Genomic DNA, 18,395 nt, shown 5'->3' on the forward strand with positions numbered 1-18,395 from the left:
TACCACCGGCCGAGGAGGCAAAAACGCTGAAAGAGTCTGCAGCGCGAGGAGGAGAGTGTGCGCGTTGTCCGGGCTGGAGCTCCGTCTGCGCGCCGGCCGGTGGGGGGGGGCGGTGATAAACAGCGGAGCGCAGAATGGAGCGAACCACTGCACGCTGGCAGGCGGGGGGAGGCAGCGGGAGGCCGTGTAGCAGAGTGGCCGCTGGGAGCTCCGTGCGTAGTTTGGCATCTGGCGGAAAAAGCGCACTGACAGTGCCAGGCAGGCTCTTAAAGGGACATGCCATCCAACAATTAATTTACTAGACAAGTAGCTAGTAATCAGGGGAAGAGTAATACACTATAAAAACTGGCGCTATTAATAGACTGTATTACACCTCTTTATTATCTCTTTAAGTGTGTTTGTAAGGTGGAGGTGGCCCGCGCACACACTTAAAAACACATACATCAACATCTCTTATATTAGTTTATCCGTATTATTTGAACCCTAGCCAAAACAAACAAACACACACACACAAACACACACACATACACACACACACACACACACACACACACATACACACACACACACACACACACACACACACACACACACACACACCAGGGTTTCCACCAGGATTTTTTCTTGCCGGTCAAATGTCCGGAAATAATGAATTTTACCGGACAAATTTGAAACTCACCGGTCATGTTTCAATAATAATAATAAGAATTGTGTAGCAGAGTTTCCGTTAGGAGGGGTGGTGGGGGTAGGGGGGGGGTGCTAGTGGAGCCTCGCAATGGAGAAACCGTGCCGCGCCACACTAATTGCGCTGCATAAGCGCATAGGTGGGCTCAGTTGAGGCACCCTCCGCAAGATGAGGCCTCCTCCGCAAGGTGAGGCCCCACGCAGTAGTGATGGGAATTCCGGCTCTTCTTGGTGAGCCGGATCATTTGGCTCGGCTCACCAAGAAGAGCCGGCTCTTTCGGCTCCCAAACGGCTCTTCAGTTTACCACATATTATACCTTTTATAATTCAATCAAATAGCCCTGTTTTGACTAATGATTTATATGTGTACACATATCACTTAAATTATTCAATACATCCTTTGTACTGAAGTATTCAAAAGTAAAAATTACATGTTTAATATCAATTATTTGCTGCATGTGGCCAATTGTTTTCATTGCATTTACAGACCCTTGTATCTCTCTGATACCACCCAATGAATGCACAGACTTGCTTGTAGAACCACGCTACACAAAGCAGATAGCAACACCTATAAAAACTTAAGCATAGACATTTAAAAAAAGGGGCTACTGTATCGACATTTTAAAATTATATTTAAAGAAAAGGCCCTGACAAAACAGCAGGGCTCTATTTCAGTATTAACTATAGAAAAAAAGACAGCAATAGCTGACATCAAATCTTTGCTGAGCCCAAGGATAATCATAAATAAATAACATAGTGAAAATAAATATATTGCAATGCTCAGTACAGCAGCATCCAACCGTCTCTAATCATAAAAAAACATAATACAAATAAATGTATTGCAATGCTCAAAACAGCAGCATCCAACAGTCTCTAATCCTTGGATATTACATGCCACTGCATGCATGCACGGAGCAGCTGTAGCGCAGAGATCATCATATCATTCTGTCTTGTATTACTTAACAAAAAATAACAAAAACAAAAAAACGGCTCGTTCGCGGGCGCGAGCCGGCTCCCGTCGTTCACTTAAAAGAGCTGGCTCTTTGAGCCGGCTCGTTCGCGACCGACACATCACTACCACGCAGTCTGCATGATCGGCCTGTAGGGAGGGGCGGCCCTGATCGTAACAGATCGAAAAGTTCAGATTCATTTTTCAATAAATGATGCGCTTCCACAAACAACATCATTATTACATTCAAACAAACTGCTTATAGTAGATAAAGTACATTATTCAAAAGTTTACATTAACAAAATTGACAGCCCGTCAGTTTCTCATGCAGCTCGCTAAACAGTGGGCGGGGCTTCAGGTGATCATGCAGAGCTGCGTGTCTCCGTCAGACTCAGCAGCTGATCTCTGATCTCTCTCTCGCGTCCGGTTATACTTCACTCGCGTTTATGTCCATATCGATCAGATCCAGCTCTCCTGATCAGCCTTTATAGAGAGCACCGACCAAACTATTGAGAGTGAATATCGGCCGATAATGATCGGCGGCCAATCGATCGGAGCATCCCTAATTATTACCGGACATTTTGACCTGCAGGTTTTTAATTTACCGGTTTTTAATAAATGTTACAAACCGGTAATTACCGGCTAACGGAAACCCTGACACACACACACACACACACAGTTATCCATGACAACAGCTCTAAGGAGACAGAGATGAAAGGTGTGTGACAAGAGGAGTGAGGTTTCTATGTTTTTCCTTCAAGGGCAGACAGAAGGAGGAGCGGAGAGAGAGGGCGAGGAAAGAGAGACAGAGAGGGATTTTAAATGTATTCAATTAGAAAATGTAAAAACAAGAAGGAGAGAGAAAAAGAACATTTTGTACCTTCTTGGTTGATGTACACCAGGCCTCACATCTCTTTTCTTTATTATTGTAGATATTATCAGCAGATTACACAATTTGGACATCTCAGAGGTTGATAATAATGACTGCCAAGGAGGACAGACCGTATCAGTCCAAGGAAAGAAGTCCTGTCAATGTAACGTCAGCTGTGGACAACAAACATTAGTTGTCATCCATCAGAAAACACTGTGGAAAACGTTTTGAATATTTATTTTAATTTGAATATAACATATTCGTGGAGAGCAGGAACCTTTGGATTTATGATGGCTAAGCTGTCCCCAGTAAAGAAAAGAAAAAGAGCGCACAAGAAGGAAAGAGGTTAAAAGACTGAGGACTGGATGTCAGAGAAATCAGCAGAAGAAGACAGACAGGAAGTAAACACTAACAGGAACACAGTATGGGCTCTCGCAGGACTAGTTCATATGTTATTTTACGAGGGGCACATTTAATGCGCGACAAAAGACATAAAGACCGTGTTCAAATTTCAAAATGTTTTATTTAGTATAGTAAATTCAACCCGGTATCACGGCAAGACGTGAACATGTGACGATTTACCACGCTGGGAGACGTGAAGATGTTACAATTTCGTCCCTTCAAACGTGACAGTTACACGGTATTGTTAACATGGCCCACCAGTGCAGAAATACCCGGCGTGAAAACAGTATTTCCCGTGTTATGGAGGTTATTCCCTATCTTTATTCAAGAGAGTGTTCTTTCAATTTGAGAGCATCATTTATTGATTTCACGTTCAGATTTTGTATTTCTTTTAGTCAAACAGCGCCTGCTTGCACTTAGATTTGCTCTGCTTCTGCTCAAACTGTACGCTTGCACTCAGATATATTGCTGCTTGTACACATTTCCTGTTTCCAATGTCTGCTCTCAGATTTCTGCTCTGCGCTTGGATTTTTTCTGTGGAACAACCATTTCAAAAGGCCAGGTGAAGTGTCGTCTCCTTGCTGGCGCGTTCGCTTTAGTTATTAGAGCGTCCCGTAAGGGCGGTTACTCTTTAACCAGGTTTATAAACTCCTACATTATTAAATGTAGCCTAAATAAATAAATAAATAAAGCAAGTGAAGTGAGACTAAAATCAACTTTGATTGATTTATGTTTTTTTTTGTCTGTTTTTGTTGAATGTGTATATAATAGTTTCCAAATGTGTAGATTCATGCTTTAGTTTTAATTGTTGCACAATGCTCCTGCCACACTGTATGACGGAGAGGAGGGAGAACAGATCACATGACACAAACCCCCTGTGGTTTACACAATCAGGCTCATGTAGAGAAGAAAAGCAGGCAGGTGTAATTGTATGATGAGGTAAAAGTACAACATAAAGTCCACTGAGGAACTCCCTTCAATTGTGTGGGAACATGATGATTATATCTGGATTTATCAAACAATTGAATGTACCCTTATCATACTGCATGAGTTTAATGAGGAGTGGCTTTCGTTATATTTTGTATCATTCAATTCAATTCAATTTCAGAGGCAGTGAAGAAACGCAGAGGGAGGTTTTATCTTCCATAATTTGTAACTTTCTCTTCAGGCTCATATTCCCCCTCAGTGCTGCAGTGGGAGTGAGCATGAAGAGCGCTGTTTGATTTTCTTCAGTGAGAAGTCTGATGTTGAAGCACAAAAGAAAAAGAGAGCTAAGTTTCTGAGGCTGTGATTCTTGTGGGGGGTGAGAGAAAAACTGGAGAGGGGTTCTTATTAAACAGTTCACTTTAAAAGAGTGATGGAAACTAAAGTCGTCGGGAGGCAGAGAACTTGGTCAAGAAAACTGTGGGGGGTCTGGAGGGAAAACAAGGATTTTAGCCTTTGCAGACCATTTACATGCACAAAAACATATATATATCACACTACAGGAAAGAGAAAACCCCAAAAGCATTATAGGAACTCTTTAAAAACAGTGTAGTCAAGTGAACGAGATTTATCTGAACTTTCCATTTAAACACAGAAAAAGGCCAAATTTAGTATATTCAAATAATAATTGATAACTGAGCGAATGAGCACATACTAGAGCTCAATTTTAGCTGGGCTTGTGGTGCCTCCATAAAAAAACCTCTTGACACTAACTGATGGCATCCATCTCAAGTTAAACCGTTGTTGGTGTGCTTATTGCCAGCAGCTGCGAACACCTGTCTGTTCAGTCACTGATGCAGAAACCCAACTGACTGCAAACCAGAGGAAGTAAATGAGATTTAAAGTTGTTTGAAACACAGATATTCTTCATGCATCCCTCTGTACACACACTGTTTTAAATGACACTTTCCTGCAGAAGCAGCCGGAGGGGCAGGTGTGTGTAGTCCTGTGAGACATTCACAGACTTCAGTACATCCCACCATCCAATCGAACAGCTGTGAGTGTCATTTCTCCTTTGTGTGAGTGCTCGGTGTTGTACGGTGCCTTTAAAGCTCAACATACTGCAACTCTTTAACTGTGCAATACAGTATTCATATCTTAATTCTTTATAAATACACCACTGCATATATTGTAATATACATTTTATTTTACATATTTAGTATTGTTACACAAATGTTCACATTTTAACTTATATTGTTTATATACATATTTGCATTCTTTTTTATTTTATCTTTCATTGTACATTTTTATTTTAACTTCTTATGAACATTTCATTGCATCTGTCACAAAACCCAATTCTATTCTGATGATGATTGATTCTGATTCTAAAGAAAACTGCAAATAGACAAAACTAAAAAATGAAGAATAATGAAACATTTGTGCAGCGTAATGAAGCAAATAAAAACAACAACCAAATACAAGTTATCGAAAATACAGACAACATACAATTCAGACCACCTTTTTGTGACTAAAAAGGTATATCAAATATATATTTCTCAGTATTATTTTGATTATACAATTGCTTTATACCAGCAGTGTAGTATTAAGAAGTTCCTCGATATTATCTAACCCCTGCTGTAGCTATAGACTTGGGAAGAGGAATAATTACCTCCTCGCCTCAGATCGCCCCAATTAGCGCATTCTACACAAACTGTGAACATCAGGAAGGAAATCCTACATCTTAGTTTTCTCCCCTAAAAGCTTCCTACCAAGTGTCAGCTCTGAAAATGAACGCTGGGACGGAAACTTTGGAGCTTAATGAGCTGAGGAAATGTTGTGTAAGCAAGTGTTGAGAGAGGTTTTCACTTTATGGCTTTAATCCACTTTAATACCCCACTGGTGGATGTAACAGGTGTGGGAGGGACTTTATTCCCATCTTAAAAGTCATACAATAAGGCATAAGTCTTTGAGGGGAGATTAAAAGGGTGGGAACAGGTTTACAGGTCGGGGAGTGGGCTTGTGATCTGAGGGTTGTTGGTGCATGTGAAAAGGTTGCCTTTTTCAGTTTCCCAACATTAACAGCGTTTCTTTTGTAGGCTTCATTTTTAATTTCCCTCCAGTGTCAGAGATCATTTGCTAAATAATAAATAAAGGTATGACTGACACATGCTTGTTCACATTCCTTGAATGTGTAAATGTACCTGGCCATAAACTATATTATATAAACATCAGAATACAACAACAAAAAAGTCCAATAAAAGATAAAATAAAATAAAAAGAATAAAATATGCAAGGGGAAACTCAAAAACGACCGGGTAGTACTGTATGTGAAATAATAAATAAATGCATATAAACACTTTTTGCAGGTGCACATTAAAGCTCCGATAGTTATGATTCAAAAATACAATATATATTGTTCTGCATATTAAGTGCTTTTATTTTTCATATTTTAGATTTATTTACATGCCAATACTTTTACTTTAGTAATATTCTGATAGACTTTTACTTGTATCAGATTATTTCTACATACACTTTAGTATTGCTAGTGAAGTAAAATAGTTTTCACCTGTAGGAATGTAGGTAAACTAGTTCTGCAGTTAATGACCTTTTGTTATAATGTGTGTACTTTTGGTATAGACAGGTGCCCATGAGATGTCAGAAGTAAGAGCTCCTCTATTAATGGTACTGTATCTTCATTATTCTGTGATATATGGAGGCTGGCTGGGTTTAGCTCTCTGTATTTACCTCAGCAGGTGGTGGGTTCCAGAAGGTGAAGCTGAGAAGGTAAATGCCCTTCAGTGGAGTTAGAGTAGAGAGAGAAGCAGGCAGCGTGCTGTGAGCTGGAATTCTGCTGTTCTCTTGCTTCAGTTTATTCAGATCTATTGAAAATCAAGCCTTTCACTTTTGTACTTAGTTCAAGTAAACCTTTTATTAATAGACGGCTTCTTTTGCACTAAACAACTTTTCCAGTACCTCGTATGCAAACGTCTGAACAGTGAACATTCAGGGGATTTTTTCTGATACCTTAAACCTGGGTGTAACATATGCAGGAAGAGTAGCAATGACATAAACTGAGAAAATTGTTTGGTTTATATAATTGATCACGTAATGACCACCATCAGTTTGACCACGTAGAGCAGGGGTCAGCAATCCCTGGTTACGGTGCCGCATGCCAATGGTGGCACGCGGCACCGTAACCAGTGGCACACTAGGAATAAGTGGAATAAGTGTGCAAAATATTTATTTTCCGATCCTGAGCGAGACCGCCGCCAGAGCGCGTCTCCCCGTTACCTGCAGAAGGAAGCCATGCACGCAAAGCAGCCCCGCTCTCTTTAACTCCAGGCGACTTTCTGCCGCTTTCCTCCGTGGTGCAGGGCTGATCGTTTCACCACAGAGGAAAGCACTTCACAAATTGCAGTACCCATAAGGAGCTGTACAAATGCCGCAGTTTTTGCGTGGCTGTGTCTTTAGTTGAAAGCCCAGTGGCGATCTGCTCATCTCTCATCTAAATAATATGCTACAAAGGGGCGGACTGGCCATCTGTGTGTTCTGGAGAATCACAGAACGGACGATCGTCCTTATTATTATGCCGTTTAAACCAATTATTTAAATGTGTGTTTAAATTCGGCATCATGTAAGTTGCGCTGACAGGTCCACACACTGCTTCCGAGGCATTTGCGAGGCTCCCCCCGCCCTCATGTTGACAGTTTACGAGCGTCGAGCTCCTCACCCCCCCCCCCCGTTGATAATTCACGATCGTCGGCACGCTGATAATGGCACTTCATATCAAAAAGGTTGCCGACACCTGACGTAAGGGGTCTTTAACCTAGTCTTCATATAGATATTCAACTGTGATTCAGAAATCAAAGAAAAACTCTACAGTTCCTTCACTGCAGTAATATTCCAAATGGACTGAATGATGAATTGATTTTAAATATTTCCCTCAGAAGTTTTAAGATGAAATGTGGGAAGTACTGGGTCTGCCAGCTTTTGTTATTCAGTGTCAGAGGATGACAGAAACTTTTTTATCCTACATTCTCATATATCTGCTTTTATTTACCTGAGCTGCATGCTGGATCCTAACCTTGCACGACAGCTGGAATATCTGGAGAACACAAACCCGTCAGCTGTTTGTGTCTGAACCACAGGGGAGATAAAACACAGAGAGGAGACTATTTGTTCAAAACAACAACAGAGTGGTGCAGTGATGATGTATTTTTAAGAGGCCCTATTCTGCTCTTTGGGGGATTCCCTCTCATGTAGTGTGTTCTATAGGTTTCTGTGCATGTCAATGGTCTGCAAAGGCTAAAGTCCCTGTGTTCCCTCCAGAGAAAGTTTCTCCCCCCCCTCCATTGGACTACTTTGTTTACTTCCTGAACATAGTGACATCATTATGTATACATTTTATTTGCCTCCATCTGGTATGTGTTAGGCTCAGCGGTTGGCCAATTACAACCGAGCCAGCCAGCTAACCAATCAGAGCAGACTGGGCTCTGGTTTCAGACAGAGGGTGAAAAGAGGTATGTGTATGAGAACATTAAAGCATGGAGACATGTCAAAGTAGAGACACTAAATATAAATGTAAACCTGAAAATGAGCACAATATCTCCTCTTTATACCTGAAGATAGCATCTCAAGGGTTCCCTTGACCAAGAGTAATGGGATCTTTTCGATTAGATTAGGGAATATTGCTGAAAAAATTATATTTTTAACACCCGTTTATGATACCTACGTGTACCCAGTGATGTGTTCATTAGGATAATCTCTTAACCTCTTAAGCACGGCGGTCCCCCCATTGGACCCCTCCCACCGTTTTGTTTTCGAGATAATGTCTCAGGGCTTCTTAACATTTATGAAACTATTAATGTGTAGCACCAGATTAACGGGAAGAATCTCAGCTAACTGAAGATATGAACCATTTTTACCAAAACAAAACACAAGTCTCATAAGAAGCGTCTAAATGACCCCTGAGCGAAAAATTTCTAACGCACTGCGGCACACAATTCAAGATAAAGATACCCTTATTACTTATCGTAGCTGCACATACAATATAGCCGATTAAAGCTGAGACTCCACTGATTATTTAGGTATAGTATCATCACTGAGCGATCCGAACTTGCGACAGGGGAAGCAAACACAGACATCACAACACGTACCTTTACGGAGCTTTTACGGCAGATCGTCTCACCGTAGCTGTCAATTAGGTCAAAAGACGTGTTCAATGGCATTAAAATGAAAAAAAAAATGCTACAACTGTTGATCCATAGGTTGATAATGTACCTGTGCCTTTGAAGAAATTATTTATAATCCATAATTCCATTTTTTATGTAAAAATCGGAGCGGAAAAGTTAGCTGCTAATGGTAGCCACCAGAGTGTATGCAGCTTCCGGTTTTGGTAACGCGTCACTCTCACTCCTTATTTGTTAACGTTTTGGTGTGTATATAACTTTCCCTTGATTCCATTGGCTCTAGCGGTTATAAAGAGATTTCATTCATCAAAATCGAGTAAGGGGGGCCAGAGATAGGTCAAATCCACCCAAATGACCCCAGAAGGGGGGTTTTTGGCTAAAATCTCTCTAAAAAGGTCAAATTTCACTTGTTTTGCATCAATCTTGATACAGGGTACTTATTATATGTTGTACTTTGGATTCCTAAAGCTTTTAGTCTACTAACCCATCATTCAAGGGTAGTTTTCACTATAAGTAAAAAAGAATTTTTGGACGGACACTATAATTTACAGTTTTTTACTATGTAAAATCTGAATTTTCTTTAAAATAAAAAACATCTATATTGATTCTGACTTTTCTACATCCAACTCACAGGTTTATCATTACTTTGAGAATAAAGATTATTAATTTAACCCTTTTAGAAGGGAAGATATGGTCATTTGTTCTGGGAATGTCATTTTCGAGCCTGAGACCTGAAAAACATGCTCAGGGCTTAAGAGGTTAATGTTAAGACCACTATTATAATTTTTGATGTTTGGCGTGATGATGTTTAGTAGTCTCATTGAGCAACTTGTTATAAGTATCAGACATTCGCCAGTAGGGTATTAACTGACTTATTTTATGTCGTAGGACAAAACGTTAAAATCTCTTCAGGTTCTTACAACAGACCTTATTTCAGGCTGCTCACCAAAATCACATTTATAAAAACATTGACTTTTTAGACGAGCAAACTAAAAGTGGTACAATGCTAACTCATTTCCCGGTTTTAGGACTCATTCCTGAAACACTGAATGGCATCTCCTGAAGACATGTTGGGTCTCATCAAATGTGTTAGTTATGTTTATGTATTTTGTCTGTCATTTCCTGTTTTATTTTGTACTTACCTCTTGTCTTTCATTTCAGGCCCTGTTTCTTCCTCCCCTTGTGTGTTTTTCCCGCTATCATCAGTGTCTGCCCCGCCCCTGATTGTTTCCACCTGTTCCCACTCACCTCATGTTTAAATAGTCCTGTCTCTCCCCTGTCCTGTGTCAGTTCATCTTGTTTGTTTCTCCGAATGGTCGTGCCAAGCCTCAGCTCTGAAAGGATCGCTTTCACTCATGTCAGGTTTTGGTTTTGTTTCTTTAGTTAATTTTGTAGGCTTAAGTTTAGTTCTCTTTTTGTTATGCCTAGTTTTTTCCTCCTTGTCAGCGCCTTTTGTTATTTCCAGTACCTACTCTGTTAAGAGGGATTACCTGATCTGTGAAATTACATTTTTTTTTTTTTTTAAAACATGTTTAACGATTACGTATTGTAACCCTAGTTATATAAGCACAGGCGGAACCCTCTACTGGACACTATGGGTACTACCTCTCAACCATACTATGCGAGCATTCATCAACTGAAATATCTATAACCGTAGCCAACCCCCTGGGGCGGGCCTACCTGAATGTGCTCGCGAGCTCACCGTATATAAGGCGGCCTCACCTCCTGGCTGTCATCCTACACTTCTCTTCAGCGAGCAGCATAGGACAGACAGGACCCCGAGTAGAGGGCTCCGCCTGTGCTTATATAACTAGGGTTACAATACGTAACCCACCGTTATATCTCACACAGGCTCCGCCCTCTGCTGGACTCTATGGGTACAGTGGGTGGAGCCCTGATGCCTAAACGCCCTGTCGTCCAACAACATCGAGTCACTACACTGCCCCTGACCGGCTTTTGGTTACCAGCCCCTGCACCGCAACCCCCTCTCCCCCGGTTGTGACCGTGGAGAAGTGGGGGCCGGCAGGGAGAGTCCTCCAGCCCTGTATGGGACTTACTGCACACCATGTCTCCCGGGTGCCTAAGGAGCATGGGAAAACATAACTGCACTATATCCAGGGGGGGGGGTCAGATACCTGCTGACCCACAAGACAAGGAGGGGTTCGGTCTGAGTGTCGCCCCGCTACGGTCACCCCGGATCACTAAGCAACTTGGGTGCACCGACAGAGCGGTCAGCTCCAACACTCTCTTGGCCGAAGTTAAGGCAAGTAGCAACGCTGTCTTCCATGACAGTGCTTTCAGGGAGGAGAGCTCCAGAGGCTCAAATGTTTCTGTGACCAGAGCCTTGAGCACCAACGGCAGGTCCCACTGCGGGGCGGAGGCGTGCCCTACTGGGCGCTGCCTCCTGACCCCCTGCAAAAACCGCGACATAAGCGGCTGACTGAAGGCTGACCGAAGGCTGACCTGCCGTCAAATCTCTCATGGCAGGACGAGATGGCTGCTGCATACACTTTAATTGTGGAATAATTTTTATTTATTTAATCGTTTATTTGGCAGGGACAATGCACAGTAATGAACACTTAAAACATTAAAATGTGTCAAGCGTAACAGTGCCAGATTTAGTTTTGAGCTCATTTCCATCCGCAGTCCCTCACATTAAACATTTAAGAAAATTACATTTTACAAACATGGTAAAAACAAAATACATTATATGCAAAAGAGTGCAGCATATACAAGTATTTACCACATGGCAGTACAATATAGCAGCTACGACATATAAAGTGCAAGAAAAGATAAAAGTGCTGCATAAAGAGCAAGAGGAGATACCCCTGTGTTAAAGTGCATTTAGCGGTGATTGCACGTCTGTTTGTTTCTCAACCATTCTTTTAGTTGACCTTTAAAGCTATTGAGAGTGGGACAATCCCGTATCTCAGTAGGGAGGCTGTTCCAGAATGAGCTGCCTTTAACGGAGAGGACATTTTGACCAAAAGTGGTCCGTCTATGGTGGACTTCACAGTCTCCTCTGGTTTCTGACCTAGTGCAGCGTCCAGTGTGTTTTTTTGTGGATGAATTCCCCTAAGGGAGGGGGGGGCCAGTCCATGTAAACATTTATAAATAAAACACATACTTTTAAAAGACTTAAAATTGTCAAAACTCAAGAAATTGTGTTTTTCAAGGATGCGGCACAGTGGTGATATGAATAAGGCTTTCTGTCAAACACCTGGATAGCTCTCTAGTACAGCTGTTCTATGGGTTTCAGGTTTGTGGCACAAGCAAACGACCAGTTTGTAAAACAGTATTCAATATGGGATAGAATCATACAATGGAGGTATGACTTTGCAGCATTGACAGTTAAGAAAGGTCTGATTTGTTTAACATTTTGCAAGTTGAATTTAATAGTATTTGATACTTTCTTAATATGTTTCTTAAAAGTCAAGTTTGAGTCCAGTATGACTCCAAGATACTTGAAGTGGGGGACTAGTTCTAATTCTGTTCCATTTAAAAACACATTGGATCCTTCGATTTTGACTGGTCGTTTACTGAACATCATGCATACTGTTTTTTTTGCATTTAACTGTAAGCAAATGTTGTTCAGCCAGTGTTGAACCTTGTCCAAAGCATTTGAGAGACAGGATGTGATTATTTCAGTATTTTTCCCCTGTACAAAGATGACCACATCATCGGCATACATTTGTACATTCAACTCAGGACATACATTAGGCAAGTCATTAATGTACAGTGAAAACAGTAATGGTCCAAGAATGGAACCTTGTGGAACCCCAACAGGGTTGACAAGGTGGATTTGGTACCGTTGACCAAAACACACTGTTTTCTGTTCGATAAGTAAGACTCAACCCACTGTATTGAATCTGCCGAAAAATTGAAATACGTCAGCTTTGTAAGGAGCACTTGGTGGTCAACAGTGTCAAAAGCCTTCCTGAGATCAAGGAATAAGCAAGCCCCCTGTCCACCAGTGACTGCAAGTAGGACAGAATAGAGCCAAACGTACACGATAGGTACTCTAGACTCCCCTCTTCACACCATCGCTGGAATGCCAACCACTTTGGCCTGTAACAGGCTGTGGTGGATCCTGCTCTTGCTGCCTGGATAGTCTGAATAACCTTGTCAGATAGTCCCCCCTGTCTCAGCCTGTCCCTCTCAGGAGCCAAGCCTGGAGAGGTTGGCCCAGAGTGGGTAACGCCCCTATTGCCCCCAAGAACTGAGGAATCGCCCAGGGCTGGCCCACCATCATCTGTGTCACCTCTGCGAACCACGGCGCCAAGCGGTGATCTGGGGCTACTAGGATGACTGACAGACGCCCTCTCCAGGAGGTGGAGAATGAGGCGTACCGGTGGAAAGGCGTAGAGCAGCTTTCTTGGCCATGGCTCGTGTATAAACGCGTCCACCCCCAAGGGCGGATTGTCTCGCCGAGCCATGGAAAACCACAGGGTACAGTGGCTGTTGCGCCGGCTGGCGAACAGGTCCACCTCCGCTCTCCCGAACTGGGCCCAGATCTGCTTCACCACCTCCGGGTGAAGCACCCACTCGCCTGGCAGGGGCCCGCCTCTTGACATGAGGCCGGCCCCCCTGTTCTCCAGTCCCGGGATATGGAGGGCCCTCAGAGACAACACAATCTCTGAATCCCACAACCACAGGTTCTCTGCTGTGGTCAACAAGGCGGCGGAGCGGACTCCGCCCTGCCTGTTGATGTACGCCACTGTGGTGCTGTTGTCGCTCCTCACCAGCACATGTTTGCCCTGTATTAAGGGTTTGAAATGCTGGAGGACTAACACCACTGCCCGCAGCTCTAGAAGGTTGCTGTGCCGTGTCTCTGTCAGAGACCAGCGACCCCCTATAGCATAGTTCAGTAACAGGCGGACCGCGGTCCGGATCCGGACCCAGACGCCGACCTATACGGACTCAGACCTATATCAATACATTAGGGGGATTTCAATTTTGATGGGGCGATTCTATTTTAACCGCCGCCGACAGGGGGCGAAAGAGACGAGTGAGCGATACAGGGAGAGAAACACAGAAGAAGAGACGAGAGCGCGGCAGAGAGACGCGGAGAGGAAAGTGAGTGAAGAGAATAATTAGCGATACAGGGAGAGAAGCGGAGAGGAGAGTGGACAGGCGTGTTAGCGGCAGACGGGAAGAGACAAATAATTACACATACACAGAGCTTTTAACCCTGAGTGGACGGACTCATTCATGTTCATCCTGCCCACTGGGAGCACAAAACCAGTGTGTCTCAATGTGAAACGCCACTATGAGACAGAACACAAAGTGTTTGACCAAACATTCCCTCTTAAGTCAGAACTGAGGTCACAAAAAATAAGCACTCTCAGAGCCCAATATGATCAGTCCACCATGATCAAAATTAAAACTAAATATCGTTCCAGGGCAGGCTAACCGAGGCTAACCAATGAGCACCTGCATGTATGTATGAGAATGGCCCTGACACCATTTCAGCCCAGATTTAAACTCCTGGCAGGACAAGCTCGAGCTCAATTCTCGCACTGAACAAAAAAAAGTGAGTGAGGGACTGCAATATAAGAGGGAAAGAAAGAGAAACTTTAAAACTGTTCAATTGTTATGATGTGTAAAGACTGATATTGTTCTATAATCGTCTGAAACTGTTAAGTCATGATGTGAAACGGTTAACAAAGAAAAAGGGAAACTCAAGCTGCTACTACACTTTATGTATTTATCTAAAATTAAGCACTTTTAAGATGCACACATTTTCAAAAGCTATTTTATTTATTTTCTCTATTTTATTTTTAAATGCAGCCCGAGAGGAACATTACACATATCCACAGTATTTACTGTATATCTGTAGAGTTCAATGTTAATTGACAATAAATATTGTTGTTTTTGAATTGTACTTTCTTTATTTGATTGGCAGTCAGTTGTTGATTACATGCAGACGTTGATACAGCTGCAGCCTACTTCAATATATATCACACTAATTCATAAAGCAAGTTAGACATTTTGAAGTTCCGGACCTTTGCATGGGGAGATTTTCTCTAATGGACCTCGTTGAATTTTAGTTGAATACCCCTGCTCTACGTGATGATGTCACGCACTCTAGCCCTGAAGAGTCCCTCCCATAGAGACTCATTATAAAATCGAAAACGGCCTGAAAATGTGCCAAAACTTAAACGTTGATAAGTCAAAAACCGTAAAAGATATCAAAAATCTGAAGAACAAGTTTTATAGCTGAAAAAAATAATATATAGCTTTTCAAGTTGGAATGAAGTCTCTAGCTGAAAGTATGTGGAAGGAGTAGCATTTGGCGCACAGTGTAGTTAAAAGAGGATTTTAAGGTTCCTCCCATTGAGTTCCATGTTAAAAAAAGAGTTTAAAAAGCTGAAAAAAGTATAAAATATTTAGCAAAAGTTGAAAGTTTCCCATCATCTGCTGAAAAGGCTGAATAGTTTGATTATTTGAATGGTCTCTGTAGCTGAAAGTATGCTGAAGTTATTGAGAGCCAAAGTATTGGTTGAAATAAGAAGAAGAAGAAGAAGAAGAAGAGGAAGAAGAAGAAGAGGAATATTAAAGATTTGAAGAACCATAGTGGAATTCTGTGGCACAGCATTCACACTAATAAACCAATGACTGACCATGGTTCTCTTTTATGGCTTTATCTATAAACAGCTCTGAATACATTATAGTTGTAGAGAACATGGAAATACACACACACACTCACACAGAGATACACAAAGAGAATGAACACATTATGCCAGCATGCATCGCTTGAGCAAGATTTTTATTGTCTTGGCGTGTAGCTGAACATGACAGTTTCATTTTTTACCAGTTGACCTTTTCATATGACACATCCACTGATAAGCTCAGGTAGGAACAACACACACACACACACACACACACACACACACACACACACACACACACACACACACACACACACACACACACACACACACACACACACACACACACACACACACACACACACACACACACACACACACACACACACACACACACACACATTTCCCTTCCCAGTCTTTATTATATTTTACACACACATATAAACCATTATATAAACACACAGATAGCAAATGATTCATTCCCACATTTAAAAAGGCAACTAACAAAAAGCCTTTTTGTGTGTGTGTGTTTGTTTGTGACCCATTGTTAGCCTTGAAAACATGAAATACTAATTTATAAACCTGCCATAGTACATTTGCCCTTTGTCTGCTTCCAATAAAATGTATAGTTTAATCTGATAAAAAGCGGCAAATAGGGAAACATTTAGCCAAAGTGACAACAGGTGAGGTATTAAAGTAGTGCTGTCAATCGATGGCATGTAATTGCATTAATGACAATATGATTTGTGATTCATTTAGATTAATCACAAGTTTAAAATACTAGTATTTACTTGTATCTTCGTGGGAGATAAACAAATACCTGTGTGGTGTTGTAACAGAAATGGATGACATACTGGAAGAGTAAACAGAGGGGGTTTTACTTTACTATAACATGATTTCTGAATTATTGGCATGAAGTCTTACCATTTTCAGACACTTTTCAGATTCGACAAAGCTGCTGTCACAGAGAGCCGCTGTAATGACCCTATGTATAATGTGAGCTACACAGGCCATATTCTAGTCTGCTGCTATCATACCGCAGCACTATCTGCTCCTACAGTGTGACCCTGTCCACTGTCTCACACTCCTGTGACACTTCAACAAACTGGAGTATGGTTCAGAAAGATGCCTTTACTTCCATTTTCACCATACCTAAAGATCGAGTGAAGAACAGTAGTTGTGGATCAGATGTGTTGCAGCGAGGTACTGATGGTTCTCACTCATTACACTGACCTCCAGTAAGTACAACACATGTAGCTTGTGCTAATTCCTCCACTCTGCCTTTTCTCTGCCATGCCAGAACATCCTTGGTTGTGTATAAAAATGTATGAGTGAGTCAGACTGAAGCACAAGCACACACACACACACACACACACACACACACACACACACACACACACACACACACACACACACACACACACACACACACACACACACACACACACACACACACACACACACACACACACACACACACACGTCAATGTGTGTTTTTTTTCTTTTGGCAGTGATTTGTTATGTTTTTGCAAGTCACAGAAAATTGTGTTCAGAAAATGCTCCTATGGTACAAGACAAACTACATAGGCTGTGTATGAAGGACTGTTAGGTACAGCTGACAGCCAACATCATCTGGAAAAGTTTAAAGCTTAAATTATTTATAGAGCAGCACAGAAGTCAGTGCACACAGAATCAAGGTTCTGTTATCCAATTACTACACAATAACTGGGTCTCTATACACGCCTCACCGTCTGACTTGTAGATTTGGAAATGCCTGAATTTTGAATTGTTATGTTATTGCTCAGGATGTATTGCTACAAATACACCCCATACAATAAAGTGTGTGTGTATGTATGTGTGTGTCTGAAAGATAGAGTATGTGGTCCTCTTCCATCTCTCACAATGATGAATTTATCTTAAGAATAGAAAGATGACATGCTGTAGAGAGATTGATCACACACTCAAAATCACACTCACATAAACACAGCAAAAAGCAATGATGTTTATCTTTAGCGTAATGGCTCCAGCTTCAATATTGACACTAAATCAGCTCAGACAGTTGAAGAAAACAAAAAACAAACATACTACCTCAGATCTTCAGCTACATGTCATTTACACTTTCTCCAAGATTCTGCTGCTTTTGCCAGGGTTTTTTAATTTGTTTCAAGGAACACAGTTAACCCAAGTGTCATGTTACAGTTTTCTTTAAGTACAGTATCTTAAAGGTCTCCTTTTTAGGCACATATTATAGGTCTCAGATATATAAAAAACATGTCTATGAAGTAGGGGTGTAACGGTATCCGTATTCGTCCCGTACAGTCACGGTTCGGACGTCACGGTTCGGTGCATGCAGTCACACGACGAATACGGCTTTCTTTTACGAGTGGGAAAAAAGTCTGTCACTCAGGGCAGTATCCACTACACTATATATAATCCAGGGGGCGGTATTGCGCCTAAAAGCTGTTTGCCAGCCGCCCTTAAACAACAAATGAAGAAGAATAAGAAAACACAACAAAACGAACAAAATACAAGAAGAAGAAAAGTTAGTATTGCGAGTTCAGATAACACACAGGAGCTAGAAGAACAACCTGCTTCTTATAAATCAGCTGTGTGGGAACATTTTGGGTTCCTTGTGGACTACAACAACGATGGAGTGCGAGTGGTGGATCGGGAGGACGCTGGGCCAGCGTTGTTCGACAGCGGTGCGGTATGCTAATGGTAACACACGCCAAACATGCTAAATCATATCAGAAGGCATCACCCAG

This window comes from Trematomus bernacchii, unplaced genomic scaffold (assembly GCF_902827165.1).
Source record: "Trematomus bernacchii unplaced genomic scaffold, fTreBer1.1, whole genome shotgun sequence".
In the NCBI taxonomy this organism is placed as follows: Eukaryota; Metazoa; Chordata; class Actinopteri; order Perciformes; family Nototheniidae; genus Trematomus; species Trematomus bernacchii.